The sequence below is a fragment of the Nicotiana tabacum genome, chromosome 2 (assembly GCF_000715075.1).
Source record: "Nicotiana tabacum cultivar K326 chromosome 2, ASM71507v2, whole genome shotgun sequence".
In the NCBI taxonomy this organism is placed as follows: domain Eukaryota; kingdom Viridiplantae; phylum Streptophyta; class Magnoliopsida; order Solanales; family Solanaceae; genus Nicotiana; species Nicotiana tabacum.
The window spans coordinates 97,591,929-97,608,326 of NC_134081.1; positions in this window are offsets into that span (position 1 = coordinate 97,591,929).

The window sequence follows — 16,398 nt, forward strand, 5'->3', positions numbered from 1 at the left end:
ATGGAGGGTGCACTTCAGCAGTTGCGAGCAGATTTAGAGGGACGGGACCGTGCTTTCCTAGCCGCACAAGAGACTAGAGATTAGTGGATGTGAGAGCAGTTCGCTATGCTACTCGAGGTTGTTCGTGGAGAAAGATAGGTATGACATATTGGAGTTCAGACAGACTTTGAGGAGCTGGGGGATGCAGAGTTGTCTGCTTTGAGTGCTACTGATGGCACTGCTACTGAGGAGCCGATGGAGGTTCAAGAGATGGTTGTTGGGGATGTTGCTCTGACTAGGGAGGGTGAGATGATAGCAGCCGTCGACATATCTAGTGTCGCATTGGAGGATCCATCGGCATTGCGGACCGAGGTTTGCTACCGGTCCTCCCCACAGCCTGAGATATGATGAAGGAGTTCTGACACCCACTCTACTATTGATTATTTATTGTCTGTTTCTGTGATATTGTGCAACTGAGGACAGTGCACTCTCTTAAGTGTGGGGTGGAGGTGTCAGAATTTGATTTTTGTGGCATGTGTTTAAATGTTAGTGATATATTTTGCTATGATCACATTCAAGGTCATTGTAATTGTAGTTAGCTTTTTATTGGCGTAATCTCGAGTTTTCGTTAAACCAAGGTTTTTTCCCGAGGATGTCATTTTCTTGCACCGGGTAGTCTTAGGTAGTTTTTTTTTCTTTCTCAAACTTTGTAAAAGAATTTGTAGACTTTGCCCGACGATGGATTTCCTAGACAAATTTATTGAGGGTTTAAAGTCTAAAAAGAAAAAAAATGCAATTTTTTTTTCTTTTCCTTTGTTTGTTTTGAACTAATATTGGAATGGGAAGAAATTGAGTGTTGTGCTTCATGACATAATTTATATAGGGGATTAGACCTGGAGCATTTGTGCTTAGTACTTTCCTCGTAATTCTTGTGATTATGTGCCTTGAGAATATATGTGACTTTACTTTGAATCTTGGGCTCATCTTTTGACTCATGTTATGTACTTCGTATATGATTTGGTTCTATGATGACAGTGCTTAGCTGCATTAACTTGAGAGTCGGGTCTGAGCCGTCTTGAGTAGGTCATGTGCATTGTGCGAGGTGAGAAGTTTGAGTTGTACTTTGTGCCATCCCAATCTAGTTTAGAACTTGTCCCGTGTGTGAGTCGAAACGAAATGATTAAGTATCGTTAGGCTAGGAGATGATATAGGTATTTCTTTGATTGACCATTGAGCCACTTTGGTCCACCGGTGCTAATATTATCCATAGTCAACCCTTTTGAGCTTGTAGATCTTTTTCTTGGAATCCACATTACAAACTAAATTCTCCTTGTTCTTAATCAAATCTTGTTCACCCTTTACCTCCGAAAGCACTTAAGTCACTATAAAAGTAAAGAAAGAGACTGTGTAGCTTTTGAATGGAACCATAGGAAGGCCGAGAAGGCGCATTGTGTTTAAATGAATTACTAGCTAGAAACACCAAAATTAAGGGGAGTGTAAAAAGAAAAAAAAAGAAAAAAAACAAAAAGATTTTGAAGTACACCTCCCAGGTATTGATCCGGGCTAGTGAGCATCTACATTATGATATGCTTGAAGAAGAAGGGCCTAATTATGTATTGGTTCGTGGCATGATATTGACTTGGTCGTGATGAGAAGGTGTTTAAAAGTGAAGTATAGTGTATTAAAGTATTTAGGAGGGATAATCACTATTGTTTTACAAATATATCCTACCCGTCCCTTAGCCCACATTATAACCTATGGAGTCCTACTTGATCTGAGTCTGTGCGAACTTAAATTAGTCAAGTCTTACACTACAGGCAAGCCTACGGTACGAACTTGGGTGGCATATGAGTTATTTTTGCGAGAGTGAGCGAATTCTTTCGATTGGAGAGTCCTTAAAATATACTTAAACTTATGTTTGCATGTGTGAACTACTTTCTCTCTTTGGTTTATTGGTGAGGGCACATGATCTGCAAAAGATTGGTAAAGGCCTTGGTTTTTGAGTTGGCACGAGAAGCGAGTCTTAGTTTGAGATGTATTGGAGTCAAATTTTAAGGCTAGGATGTTAGCGAGAGTCACACAATTATTTTAATTAGTCTTGGCATGACGTAAATCTTGAGGAAAAGTATGAATAGTGCTTACGCTAGGTTCTAAGCGTTGGTATAAACTATTGTCATTGGCATGTGGCTTGAGTAGGTTTGGAAATTTGTTTCTTGCCAATGTGCTTAATTTTATTCGCTCGAGGATGAGCAAAAGTCTAAGTGTGTGGTGGTTAGAAATATCATGCGGGAGATTACATGATATTTGAAGTGAACTACAATCATTACATATTTCTTATTTGTAGGAGTGAGCTTGAATGATAATGGAGCAAAAGATATCAAATTATTACAAAAGGGAGAAAAATGGAAGGATTGAGAGCTAGTCTATTATCGTGCGTGGCACAAAAACGGACACGAAAAAGGAGAAAAGTGAAGGCACAAAACAGCGCAGTGAAGCAAAGGCACAGATCGCTTCGCGAAATGGAAGAATTTCAAAAGCTGAATCCGCGTCCATGGGCGCACGACGCGTGAAGGTAGAAGCGGATTCCAGCTTCTCCCATATGAAGTTCGATGGAAACGTTCCGCCCCTAATCAACCCTAAGTGATATAAATACATCAAATAATAACTTTTTAAGGGTTACACAACATCTTGAAGGCAAGAACGAGCAAGGAGCAAGACGGAAGATTCAAAAATGAGTTTTTATCTTTCTTCTTCCTTTTTCTATTATTGGTGATGAATTCTTATATTGTAGTGTTGAAAACAATTATGAGTAGCTAAACTCTTTATTCTAGGGTTTGATGGAACCTTTTGGAGGATGAATTTTTGTTGCATTTAATATAAGTTTGCCATTGGATTTTCTCTACTTGTTCAACTACGTGATTATTGTGGTTGATTGAAGGGCCCTCAATCGGCTATACCTATTTAGTGTGTATTACTTGGAAAAGGGTACATATTTAGGTAGTTGTTGAACAACATCACTCCTAACGTATATGAGGGATCAATACGGAGGGTTTAAAGGTGGGATTAGGAATAACGAAACCTTGGTGTGAACTTAGTGAGCTCTAAACTAAAGCTAGCTAGTGTACTTCGGCAAAATACGTCTAGTATATTGTTGTAGTTGCTCGGAAGAGAGTTACGACACCTAAAGTACTCACGATCGGTAGAAAATATCTAAGCAAAATTATATGAGACGTGGCGGGGAGGATTCCGACGAGAGGGAAAATCATAACCCTAGACCTTTCCAATCTTGTCTACAATATTTACTTTGTTAGTAATAAAATTATAACTTTTTAATTACCTTATTTTTAGTTAGTAAACACTCAACGCATTATTCAATATTTCTGAAAGTTGATTACTTGAATTCTTGCGAAACTGGCAGTTGTGATTAATAGGTTAATTCCTTGTGGAATTTGAATCCGGACTTGTAAACCGGATTATATTTGCAACGACTGCTTAGTCCTTTTCATAAGTCATAGTTGGGCGTGATCACTTACGTTTTTCCTTGGACTTTAAATTCAACAATCTAAAGAAGGAACTTTTGTGTGCCAGACAAAATATACAAAGGAATTAATTTAAAAGTTTGGAATGAGCAGTGCTAAAGCAATTGGTACACCAATGAGCCCGTCAACAAGTCTCGACAAGGACGAAAAAGGAAATCCAATTGATGAAACTAAATATCATGGAATAATTGGCTCTTTGCTTTACTTGACTGCTAGTCGACCAGATATTATGTTTAGTATGTGTAAATGTGCCAAGTTTCAGTCAGCTCCTAAGGAATCGCATCTGACTGCAGTAAAGAAAATAATTCGTTATCTCATCGGAATTATCTCTTATGGACTATGGTACCCACGTTCTAACAATTTTAAGCTAGAAGGTTTTTTAGATGCTGATCTTCCAGGTGATAAGGAAGACAGAAAAAGCACCATCAGAACATGTCAATTACTTGGAAAGGCATTAATATTATGGAACGGTAAGAAAAAAGACTCAGTTGCATTATCCACAACTAAGGAAGAATATATTACCATTGGGCAATGTTGTGCACAGTTACTATCGACGTCTCATCAACTGGGTGACTGTGAACTATTTTTTAAACCTATTCAAATATTTTGTGTTAACTCTAGTGTTATATGTCTCTCAAAGAATTCTGTGTATCATTCTAGGGCTAAACATAAAGACATTAAATGTCATTTCATTAGAGATCATGTCCTTAAGGGAGATATAGAATTATCATTTGTTGCCACCACTGATCAATTAACAGACATTTTTACTAAGCCTTTACTTGAAGATAGATTTTCCTACCCAAGAGAACTACTTGGCATTATTTCGCTTGATAAAAAAAAATTAGGACCTATGTGGTAGTTTTAATTCTTGCGTGTCTAATGCTTTTAGTTTTATTCTCTCTGTAAGTATGCATTTATTAAGCGCCTTTGATTTCCCTCTCTTTTCCCATCAGTCGCAGATTCAAGAAAATAAAATCAATCATCATGACCCTTCACTGATACCCTTTCCTTTCCTGCACTCAACCGTCAAAATCCCTTCTTTCTAATCCTCAGAACCATTCTCGTATGTCTTCATTGTTCCTATCGCTCAGAAACCCTTCTTCAGAATCCTTCAAACCCTTCTTCAAAATTAGTCAATGGCTAAATACTCCAAGAATCCGTCTGCCTCCACAAGAAAAAGTACTCGTTCCAAGGGAAAACCCTCTTCTCAGCCTCCAGAACAAGTAGACCTAGGGTCTGATCACTCAGAAGGGTTTTCCTCTTCTCAAGCAGAACCATCTGACAACTCTCACCGAATAGGAGAAAAAGCTCTTGGCAAAAGGCCCATGGAAGACCCTCTTGAATCTTTTACCCCCAAGAAATCCAAAATAGACCTCTCAAGTTCTCTAGAGTCCGACCTCAATTTATGGGATACCCCAAATAGGGATTTCTTTGTTGCTCTGAAAGACAAGCCTATTGCTCATGGTAGAGTAATCCAAAATAAAGGATCTGTTTGATTTTCAAGGATGGTCTAAATTTCTCTCTGTACCCCCTCCCAAAGTCCATGAACCTTTAGTGAAAATATTTTATGCCAATCTTTGCTCTAGCAAGCCTGATAAGTTAGAATCCCTAGTTCTAGGAAAATGTATTGTCCTTGATTGTGCCATGTTTGACTCAATTTTTTAGTGTAAGTGCTCCGGTTTTCCTATGATTTTAAAGAATACTTGTCCTGATAATTTTAAAATTTCTTTTGATCAAGCAAAATGTTGTATTGCCGAGTGTCCATCTGATTTCCTTCCTAACCAATTATGTCCCAGTGATGTTAGTTTTGAAACTCGAGTTCTGGCCCACATTGTTGCAACTACTCTTGTTTCTCGTACTGGCTCATTCCCAACCTTTCTTGTCTACTGTCTTGTGACCAAAATTAAGGATAAACTATCCTCATAGGTCATAAACTTCATGATTGAGAGTGATGATGATCCCACCAGTCTACCCTATGGTATGGCTATCACCCACATCTTGGAAGGCCACAACATCTCTATCTCAGAATACCCCTTTGTCTCTATTTCAAAGTCCTACAATTCTAGAGCCTTTACCAGTATGGGATATTCATGAACTAAGGGTTCCTGGGTGAAGAAACAAGAAGGTGAAGTCAATAATGTTCATCCCGATTCTAAGATCAAAGCCTCTGTTTTCCATCATAGTGTAGGTGATCCTGATCTTGTAGAGAAACTGACTACTATTGACAACAGGTTGACCATCATCAAGGACCTTCTTGTTGTAACTCAATCCATTGTTGGGGACATCCATGCAATCTCCAAAGAGACTGGGCCCAACGTTTCAAAGATAAGGGGCAGATTTCTCATTAGTTATGGATGTTTCAGACAATGTTTTAGCTATTTCACTATTTTGGACCGGATAACCACTCGCTGGATATTATTTTTAACTTTTTCTAAACTCTGCATGCCTATAATTTGTAAATATTTGCCTATGATGTGCCTATTTCTACTTAATTTCAGCTCTATATATGCATATCCCCTCTTTTGCTGATGTCAAAAAGGGGGAGAAAAGAAGTCATACATTGCGGGACAAATAACAACACTTGTTGAGGGGGAGTCAACTGAGTATATGTAACACCTGTTGAGGCGGAGTCGACTACAGCAGAGTAAGACAACAAGGAACTAAAATGTTTATATATATATATATATATATATATATATATATATATATATATATATCATCAAAAAGGGGGAGATTGTTAAATATGAGTTTCAATGATAAAAAATAATATATCACATTTGGTGAAGGATCACAAGGTATAAAATAAAGGAATCAAGATGCCCTATCATTCAAGTATAGATTAAGGAAACAATCTATTAACGGGAGCTCTAGAAGCAAAGCAAAGGACAAGAATCAATGATTAGAGATGAAAAAGGAAAAAGCAGTGGAGATCCAGAAGAAGAATCAATCAATGATTTGATAGATGATTGACGGAAGCTATTATAGGAAGGTCCCAAATCAAAGGGAAACAAGATTGCAAAGTGCTACATTGGAGATCGTTGAAGCCATAAATCAAGGGATCTATCGTTGATCACTCAAGTAATGGAAAAGATATGCCTAGCGGATGACAAGCCTGTCAAGATCACAAATCAAGGAAGATCAACAGAAACTTAACTTTATTCTTGGAAAGAATCAATTTATGATTCATTTCAAGGATTAACTCCCTTGGGTTTGTAATCTCTTAAGATTCACGCCAATCAAGAGTCAAGAAGGCCTCACGAAGTATATATATATACATATGTTCCAAACTTAAAGAAGACTTACTTTGAACGAACCATTATCACTCTTTTTGTTCTACTCCAAATAAGCCGTGTACTTCTCCGTAGATTTGTTGTGTAATTAGTGAGAGAAGAAAGAGAGATAAACATTGGTGATGCATTGTATCAAGAAGAGAAAAGCGACATAAAAACTAAGTCGTTGGTGTAAAGCTACATCAACCATATTGTACTCGAGATACTTCAAATACTGAAAGAGATCACCCTTACAACCCAAGGGGACTGGACGTAGGATTCACATTGAATCCGAACTAGTATAAAAATCCCGGTGTCTTTATTTCCTACTCTTCATTTCTGCATTATTATTATTATTATTATTCTATTTTTATCTCTAGTCGATTAATTGGCAAACTAGTCAACTACGTAGAATACTGAAAATAAAAAAAAACGTCAATTCGCCGCCCTTGTACTTTAAGTCGTCTTTGAATATCTTTGTCACCAATATTTGATATGTAGCCCCCGCATTCTTCAGCCCAAATGGCTTGACCCTATAACAATACGTTCCTTGGTGGGTGATGAACGTGGTCTTCTCATGGTCTTCTTCCTCCATAAGATTTTGGTTATAGCCTGAGTATGCGTCTAAGAAACTCAATAGTTCGTGCCCGGATGTTGTGTCAAAGAGTTGGTCGATGTGGGGTAATGGGAACGAATCCTTCGGACATGCTTTGTTCAAGTCTGTGAAATCCACGCACATCTACATTTCCCTTTTTTCTTTTTGACCATCACTACGTTGGTGATCAACTTAGGGTACTTTGACTCCCTGATGGAGCCGTTTTCTAGCAGCTTTTCTACCTCCTCGCAGATCGCATCGTTGATGGTGGACTTGAATTTATGCCTGACCTGTAGAATGGGTCGATGTTTAATTTGTGTGTGGTGATTTCCCTTAGGATGCCCTACATATCTGCATGGCTGAAGGCAAACAAATATGCATTAGTTATTAAGAATTGACTGAATTTACTTGGCTCTCAGAGTTTACACCCGATATAGGCCTTTTTTTCTAAGGTTATTGATGTCCAATTGAAGGGGGTCGAGGTCTTCTATGGTTGAGTCTATAGCCTCGACCGTTTCAGGATCCATGATGACGTCCCCGGTCTCTTTTTGCGTTGACCTCGGCCCTGTTGATTGCTATGCCTCTTTTTCCTTGTTTTTTTTTTCTGTTGGGTTGTCGTGCTGTCTAAGGCAATGCGGTAGCATTCTCGTGACGTGCGATGTTTTCCGAGTATGCTGAATATTCCCCATGATGTTGGGTATTTAATTACTTGGTATAGGCTGGAGAGGATGACTCTCATGGGATATATCCATGGTCATCCCACTATGGCGTTGTACGCGGTGGCCTGGTCTATGATGTGGAATGTCTTCTCCAGAGTCACGCCACTGGCCAAGACGGGGAGTGTAATTTCCCCAGATGTCCATTCAACTGCATTATTAAAACAGGTTAGCGTGATGCAGCGCGACACTATCTTATCCTCGAGTCTCATTTGGGTAAGGACTCGGGGATGGATAATGCATGCACCACTTCCATCGTCCACCATGATACGTTTGACATCATTACTAAAATACGTAAAGTAATAACGAGGGCATCATTATGAGGAAAAGTCAAACCGTTGGCATCTGACTCGTCGAAAATGATACTTTCTTCGAGTCTGTCATACCGTTTACTCTTGCCTCGGCCTTCTTGACTCCAGCATGGGCGGTTACAATCTTATCGGCCATTTCCTCGAAAGTTTCTATGGAGCGGGCTGGTAGCTGTGAATACCATATTAATGCTCTCCCGTAAGGGTTTCGCCAAACTTCTTCAGCAAAATAGAGGATACTTGTTCCTTGGCGAGGTCGTTGCATTTCACGGCGGTGACGTAATGAGTCACATGATCCTCAGGATCGGTCATTCTATCGTATATCCTGAGGTAAGGCATCATTTTGAAGGTATTTGGTATGGCATGTGGGGAAGCGTCATCGTTGTACGGCTGCTCTACGAATCTACCGGCGTCCCTTTTTGGCAACAGCTTAGGAGCGCCCGGTATCTTGTCGACTCGTTCTTGGTGTTCTTTCATTTGATCTCGGAGTATTTTGTTTTCATTATCCATTTCTTCCATCTTCTTTAGGACGACAGCGAGGGCACTGTCACTTGTACTGTTAGTAATACTGTGAGTCATACCTGTCATCGGAGGGCTTGGTTAGTTGCATTACTCGTCCATTTATCGTATCGTGCAAGATCTTTTTGGTTTCTGTAGTTATGCCTGGAGCGGGTCTGTTGAGGACGCTCACCAGCATATCGGTTAGCCATGCTTCGAGGAGTTTTTTCATAGCTGGGGGTATCCCTTCTTCTGCGTACGTGGAGGCCCCTTTTCCACTGGGTTTTGTTATGATGTAGTGAGAGGGAGGCAACCTATCTCGCCTAGGGGAAGCGTTGGGTGTCACGTCCTCACCTACAGTTTCGCAACTCTCGTTGATAGTGTTCATGAGGTTGCAAGGGAAATCACTTGTTATTTTTGTCCTTTCTCTTTGGTTACCTTCCATGTAGGTTTTTGTACATACAAAGAAGAAGATCTCGGGGTTTGTTAGGTTAGTGACTTGCGTTAGCTATAGATCTAGAGGAAACTGAAAATTTACCTAAGAAATTCCCACAGACGACGCCAAATTATTTGACCAAAAAATATAGATCTTGGTTCAACTAATTAAATTTATATAAATGAGGGTTAATCTTAGTTAACAATAATATGCCAAAGATGAATTTCTCAGAAGTGAAATAAATACTATGTAGATGTATTTTTATAGCAGCAGTAGCACACAACCAATATTTAAGAAGTCCAAGGAAATAATGTAGTATTAAATATTGATGAATAATAGTAAATGACAGTAAATAGAATGAATGAGTCATCCAAGAAAAGATGGAATCAGAGAATGTTCTTTCTGACAATGATGAGTGATGGACATCCTTTGAATATCTGGGTTATTCTCGGATCCAGTGAAAAAATATAAACAAGAATCTTAATGAAAAGGTTGTGTTTGTATGCTTGCAATAAGATCCGATTCTCTCATTTATAGTCAAAGTGTATTTTACAAATGAATATTACATGTCCTCTATCATTGTGTCTCTTTCTATTTATAAGGAACATGTTCCTAAAAACCCTAATAATACAAGTATAGAGAATATCCACTAGAATATTCTCTTTTATGTCCTATCTTGAAACTAACCGTTATAGCTCTGTCAAAGGTGCTCGACCTCGGCCTCAATCCTTGACGACTCTTCGGCTTCAGCCCTTGCTGACTCTTCAGCTTCAGCTCTTATTGACTCATCGACCACAGACTTCGCCATTTCTTAGATTACTTCGACAAGTGACAACTTGGAACGTTCCACCAATACTATTTTTACTTAAAAATTTTAAAGATAGATTTTGACCCATACAACAGTTAAAATAGATTGGTTCTCTTTGATATAATCTCTTAAACTCTAATTGGTTCTTTTCGATAAGTTACTTCCTAATAAATTTACGTTGTGTATACCATCATCTATTAATAGCATAGAACCCTCCAAGATTAATGAGGACGATGCTAGCTGCAAAGAGAACATGTAAGACTAGGATAGCTTTACCGTTAATAGAGTTTTAACTTTTTATGTAACTAAATAGTTTTTTTTTTAAAAAGAGCAAAATTTTCATTTCACTCACGAGTTGATCTCCCCTTGAATGCTTTGTGTTACAAAATTTACAATTTAAATTTAAATTTTACATAAAAAGGTTGCCAAAGAAGCCTTGTCTACCAAAAATCATGTTTTAACTCCCACTAGTGTTATGTCTGAAATTTTCTTTAGTTTGAGTTACTTTCTTCCTTTACATGTAGTCGTAACATATGGAGTATATATCGGTTGATGTATCCATTCACCGGAAGAAAATCAAACCAAGAGGAAAAAGGGCAATCAGTAGAAAGATAAGTCGTCTAAAGCACGCATGGTATGTAAGTACAATTATACTAAAGATTCACTTGAACATGAAAGTTTCATGATGGTGTGCTACTTTTGTACATTTGTAAGTGAGCGTAAGTGTAATTTTATTAGCATGTGTTACTTTGTTTGGAAAATTTTTTGGGGTCCTTGGGAGGTTTTGGGTGAGGTTCATCGATTTAGGTTGAAAGGATAGGAAGAAAAAAGAGAAAGAAAACGAGGGGGAGAAAAAAAGAAATTAAAAAAATAAATAAAATAAGGGGCTGGGAAAGGGTATAATTGTTCTATTTGTTTTCCGGTGCAAAACTGTAGCAACAACTCCAGATTTTTCTTTTCGCATGAATTAATCCAATCATGATACGGTTTGAGTTTTTCACCAATATGTGCTTTCATTAAGAAGATAGGAAAATAAAGGAGAAAAAAAATTACAAGTATCAAAACCTAAATAGATACATCGTTTTGTCCTTACAGCAAAAAATACAATGCATGTCAGTGTAATTTTATCCCAAATGCTCCCTTTCGTTAATACGAGACAGCAGATGGCATAAATCACCATTTATCGTGTGTGAAAAAGTGGCAACCACGCAAATGGGGGGTTCTTGATTTCTCCAAGTCATAACTTTCTCCCTGTTGTAGTTGTTTGTTCTCTCTTCGTTTGCCTTAGACTTAATTGTTCCATTTTGTATAGTTCACGGACATTGTTTTTACCCTTTTTATAAAGAAAAAAGAAATGGAGAGAGGGAGGGGATGTGGTGTGCTAGGTGGATTTTAAAAAAGAGAAAAATACTTTTTTCGGAATAAAAAAATTCGAAAATTGCGTCCGTTAGTGAATGAGGATATTAACGACCCCTTTAGGTCATGGCAGGGGCACAAATGATACCAACTCTTAATGGAGGGTAAATCCGTCCTATTTCTAACAGTCGAGAGACAATTTTGAACCTTTTCAATTAATCTATTCTCAAAATTTGTTGCTATGAACGTGCATTATTATATGTACAAAATCTCATAAACTCAGTCTCCAACAACTTGCTCTTTTTCACTGCACGCTTACAACTTGTTTGGATGGTTGTTACATATCTTTTCATAATGTATTGTATTGTATTGTATTATATTGTATTGTACATTATCGTTTGATGAATACAATGCTTGGATGGATTTATCGTTTTTCGTCGTTTTATGATATCACGCACCAACAATATGAAGAATAGAACTGCAATATTATAAACAAAAATTATGATATGGGATAAAATTATTATACAAAAAGATAGGGTAAATGATAAAATAAAATTATTTAAAAATAATGAAGGGTAAGATGAGAGAAAAAGACAAGGTAACGATGTGACCACACCAAATCAGTCGTTACATAAAGTAACACATTTCGTCGTTTATGTAACGAGGGATTTAACGATACGATACAATAAAATTTAAGTAACAATCAAAATAAATATTGTATTTAAAGTAACAATACGATACAATGTAACAGCCCTCTTGTAGTCATCTTTTTTGATAGCTTCACAAAACCCAATCTCAATTATTCTATAAAGAGAAAAGTCATGATTTACCTTCAATCCATTATGAGACAAAATCTTCATATTGAACACGAGGACATTAATTATTTTAGTCAATGAACAATGCAGCGCAAACGCTTTTTAATTTTAATTGATTTGGTTTTATGGATTTAGCAAATTGACATAACTGGTTTAATATTCTTTGTAACAATATATATATATATATATATTGTTACAAAGAGACTAACGATATTTTGCTAAGGGCCTTCATGCTTTTAATATAATATAGATATAGATAATATTGACTCAAATTAACGCACGCACACCCTACATGTGCTATATTAACTCAAGTTTGGGAAAAGGGGACTTAAAATGGCCCTATTTATGATTTATGAAGAAAAAAAATGACTTATCTACGATATAATCATCCCGTGAAGAAGGTAACTTAAGGGAGATCAAAACTAGTATTTTTGAAAAGAACATAATACCTACCTTTTGTTTTTGTAGATAGGGAACATTTTTCCAATTGGAGCGAGTGTAATGTTCACTCAATCACTTGTCACTAGTGTACAACAAATGTCAACAATCATCAATTACTATACTCATGTTATATACAATGAATGAGCTTTCCCAAGCCTTGATACAGTTTTGCCACATTATGCCTTTGGAAAAGGATTGTTACTTGATAGCTTAAATACAGCAAGAAACTGGAGAGAACACAATAAGAGGGTGTTTGGCTATGCTTATAAGCTGGTCAAACTGACTTATAAATACTTTTTGGCTTATTTACGCGTTTGATAAATATCCAAAATACTTATAAGCCAAGTGCTTATAAGCTAAAATCAGCCATAAGTCATAAGTTGGTCACCCCCAACTTATGACTTTATAAGCACTTTTAGTTTGACCAAGACTTTTACTAGTTTATCCTTAATAATATTTTCTAATTCACAAAATATTTTTCCCAAAATAAATTTTCTAACTTTCTTTTCATTCCATATTCATTGTTCATATTTTTCTTTACAAAGAAACTTTTTAATTTATAACCTTTTGTAAAGTTTTTAAGGATATTTTAGTCATGTTAATAAAAGAATAATTTATCAGCACTTTTCTACCAAACACATCAACTGCTTATTATCAGTTTTCGCCTGTCTATCCAAATAACAACAACAACAACAACAACCACCTAGTAAAATCTCACTAATGGGGTCTGGGGAGGGTAGTGTGTACGCAGACCTTACCCCTACCCCGAAGGAGTAGAGAGGTTGTTTCCGAAAGACCCTCGACTCAAAAAAACAAAACGACAAAAGGGACAAAAAGGGAGACAATATTAGTATCACAACAACAATCATAGGATAAATAGGAACACCATGAAATCCAGAAGAAAGATGCAAAGTAAAGGGAGACAATATTAGTAAATATTAGTATCACCACAACAGTCATAAGAAAAATAGGAACATCATGAAATCTAGAAGAAAGATGTAAAGCAAAAGCGATAGCTAGTAAATAGGACCTGCACTGAAAAGCGAAATAGTAAGCCACAACATTCCCACTAGTTATCTTAGACAAAAATCCTACATGGCTAGTCCCACCATGTTACGAAGTAAGGCACGACTCAACTACCTCCTAACCTACAACCCTAATACTCGACCTCCACATCTTCCTATCAAGTGTCATGTCCTCGGAAATCTGGAGCCTCGCCATATCCTGCCTGATCACCTCTCCCCAATACTTCTTAGGCCGCCCTCTACCTCTTCTCATGCCCTATGTAACCAGCTGCTCACACCTCTGTACCGGAGCATCTGGGCTTTTCCTCTGAACATGTCCGAACCATCTAAGCCTCGCTTCCCACATGTTGTCATCAATGGGAGCCACATGCACCTTCTCCCGAATATCATCATTCCTAATCTTATCTATCTTAGTGTGCCCGCACATCTACTGCAACATTCTCATTTCTGCTACTTTCATCTTCTGGATATGTGAGTTCTTAACGGGCCAACACTCAGCCCCATACATCATGGCCGGTCTAACCATCGCTTTATAAAACTTACCTTTGAGTATCGGTGGCACTCTCTTGTCACACAGGACTCCAGATGCTAACCTCCACTTCATCCATCCTACCCCAATACGGTGTGTGACATCCTCGTCGATCTCCCCTCCCCCTTGGATAACCGAACCAAGGAACTTGAAGCTGCCTCTACTCGGGATGACCTGCGAATCAAGCCTCACATCCACACCCACTTCCCCTGACTCAGCGCTGAACTTATACTCCAGGTATTCCGTCTTCGTTCTGCTCAGCTTGAAACCCTTAGACTCAAGAGTCTGTCTGCAAACCTCCAGCCTCTCGTTAACACCGGCTCGCAACTCATCAATCAGAACTATGTCATCGGCGAATAGCATGCACCATGGCACATCCCCTTGAATATGGTGTGTTAACGCGTCCATCACCAGGGCAAATAAGAACGGACTAAGCGCAGAACCTTGGTGTAACCCCATTACAACAGGAAAATGCTCAGAGTCACCTCCTACTGTCCTAACCCGAGTCTTAGCCCCATCATACATGTCCTTAATCATCATAATGTAGGGAACTGACACACCTTTTGCCTCCAGGCATCTCCAGAGAATTTCTCTAGGAACCTTGTCATACGCTTTCTCTAGGTCAATAAACACCACATGCAGATCCTTCTTCCTCTCTCTGTATAGTTCCACCAACCTTCTAACAAGGTGTATAGCTTCTGTAGTCGAACGACCCGGCATGAACCCGAACTGGTTGTCGGATACAGACACTGTCATCCTCACCCTCGCTTCAACCACCCTCTCCCACACTTTCATGGTATGACTCAGTAATTTGATACCCCTATAATTGTTACAACTCTGGATATCACCTTTGTTCTTATACAATGGAACCACCGTACTCCACCTCCACTCATCCGACATCCTTTTCCCCTTAAAAATAATATTAAACAACCTAATCAACCACTCCAAACCTGCTCTCCTAATACTCCTAAAATTCCACCGGAATCTCATCTGGCCTGGTCGCTCTGTCCCTACTCATCTTACGCATAGCTCCCACGACCTCCTCAACCTCGATACGCCTGCAATACCCAAAGTCATGGTGACTCTCGGAATGCTCCAATTCGCCTAGCACAATATCCCGATCCCCTTCTTCATTCAGAAGTTTATGAAAGTAAGTCTGCCATCTCCTCTTAATCTGGGCATCTTCCATCAATACTCTACCATCTTCGTCCTTGATGTATCTCACTTGGTCCAAATCTCGAGCCTTCCTTTCTCTCAACTTGGCCAGCCGGAATAACTTCTTCTCCCCACCTTTCCCCCGAATTCCTCGTACATACGACCATAAGCCGCAGTCATAGCCTCTGTGACCGCCAGCTTAGCCTCCTTCCTAGCTGCCTTATACCTATCCATGCACACTCGCCTCTCCTCCTCACCTATGCTCCCCACTAACTTCAGGTACGCCGCCTTCTTTGCTTCCACTTTACCTTGGACTACTTCATTCCACCACCAGTCTCCTTTGTGCCCACCAGAGACACCCGTCGAGACCCCTAACACCTTTCTCGCAGCCTCCCTAATACAGTCTGCTGTCGTTAACCATATAGTGCTCGCGTCACCACTGCTCCTCCAAGCTCCCATAGCCGACAACCGCCCCTCCAACGCTTGGGCTTTATCCTTAGTTAAGGCTCCCCACCTTATTCTCGGTCTTCCTCGAGTAGACCTTTTTTCTCCTCTTTAACATAATACCAACGTCCATTACCAAGAGCCTATGCTGCGTCGCGAGTATCTCACCCGGAATCACCTTGCAATCCTTGCACAACCCTCTGTCACACCTCCTGAGGAGGAGATAGTCAATTTGGGTCTTCGCCACCGCATTTTGAAAAGTAACCAAATGCCTCTCCCTCTTCTGAAAGCTAGAGTTCACAATCATTAACCCAAAAGCCTTAGCGAAGTCGAACAACGATGTACCTCCTCCGTTCCTCTCCCTAAAACCAAAGCCTCCATGCACCTCGCCATAACCACCTGCGGTCGACCCAATATGCCCATTGAAATCCCTTCCTATGAATAGCTTCTCAGCAGGCGGAACCTGATGCACAATCTCATCTAAC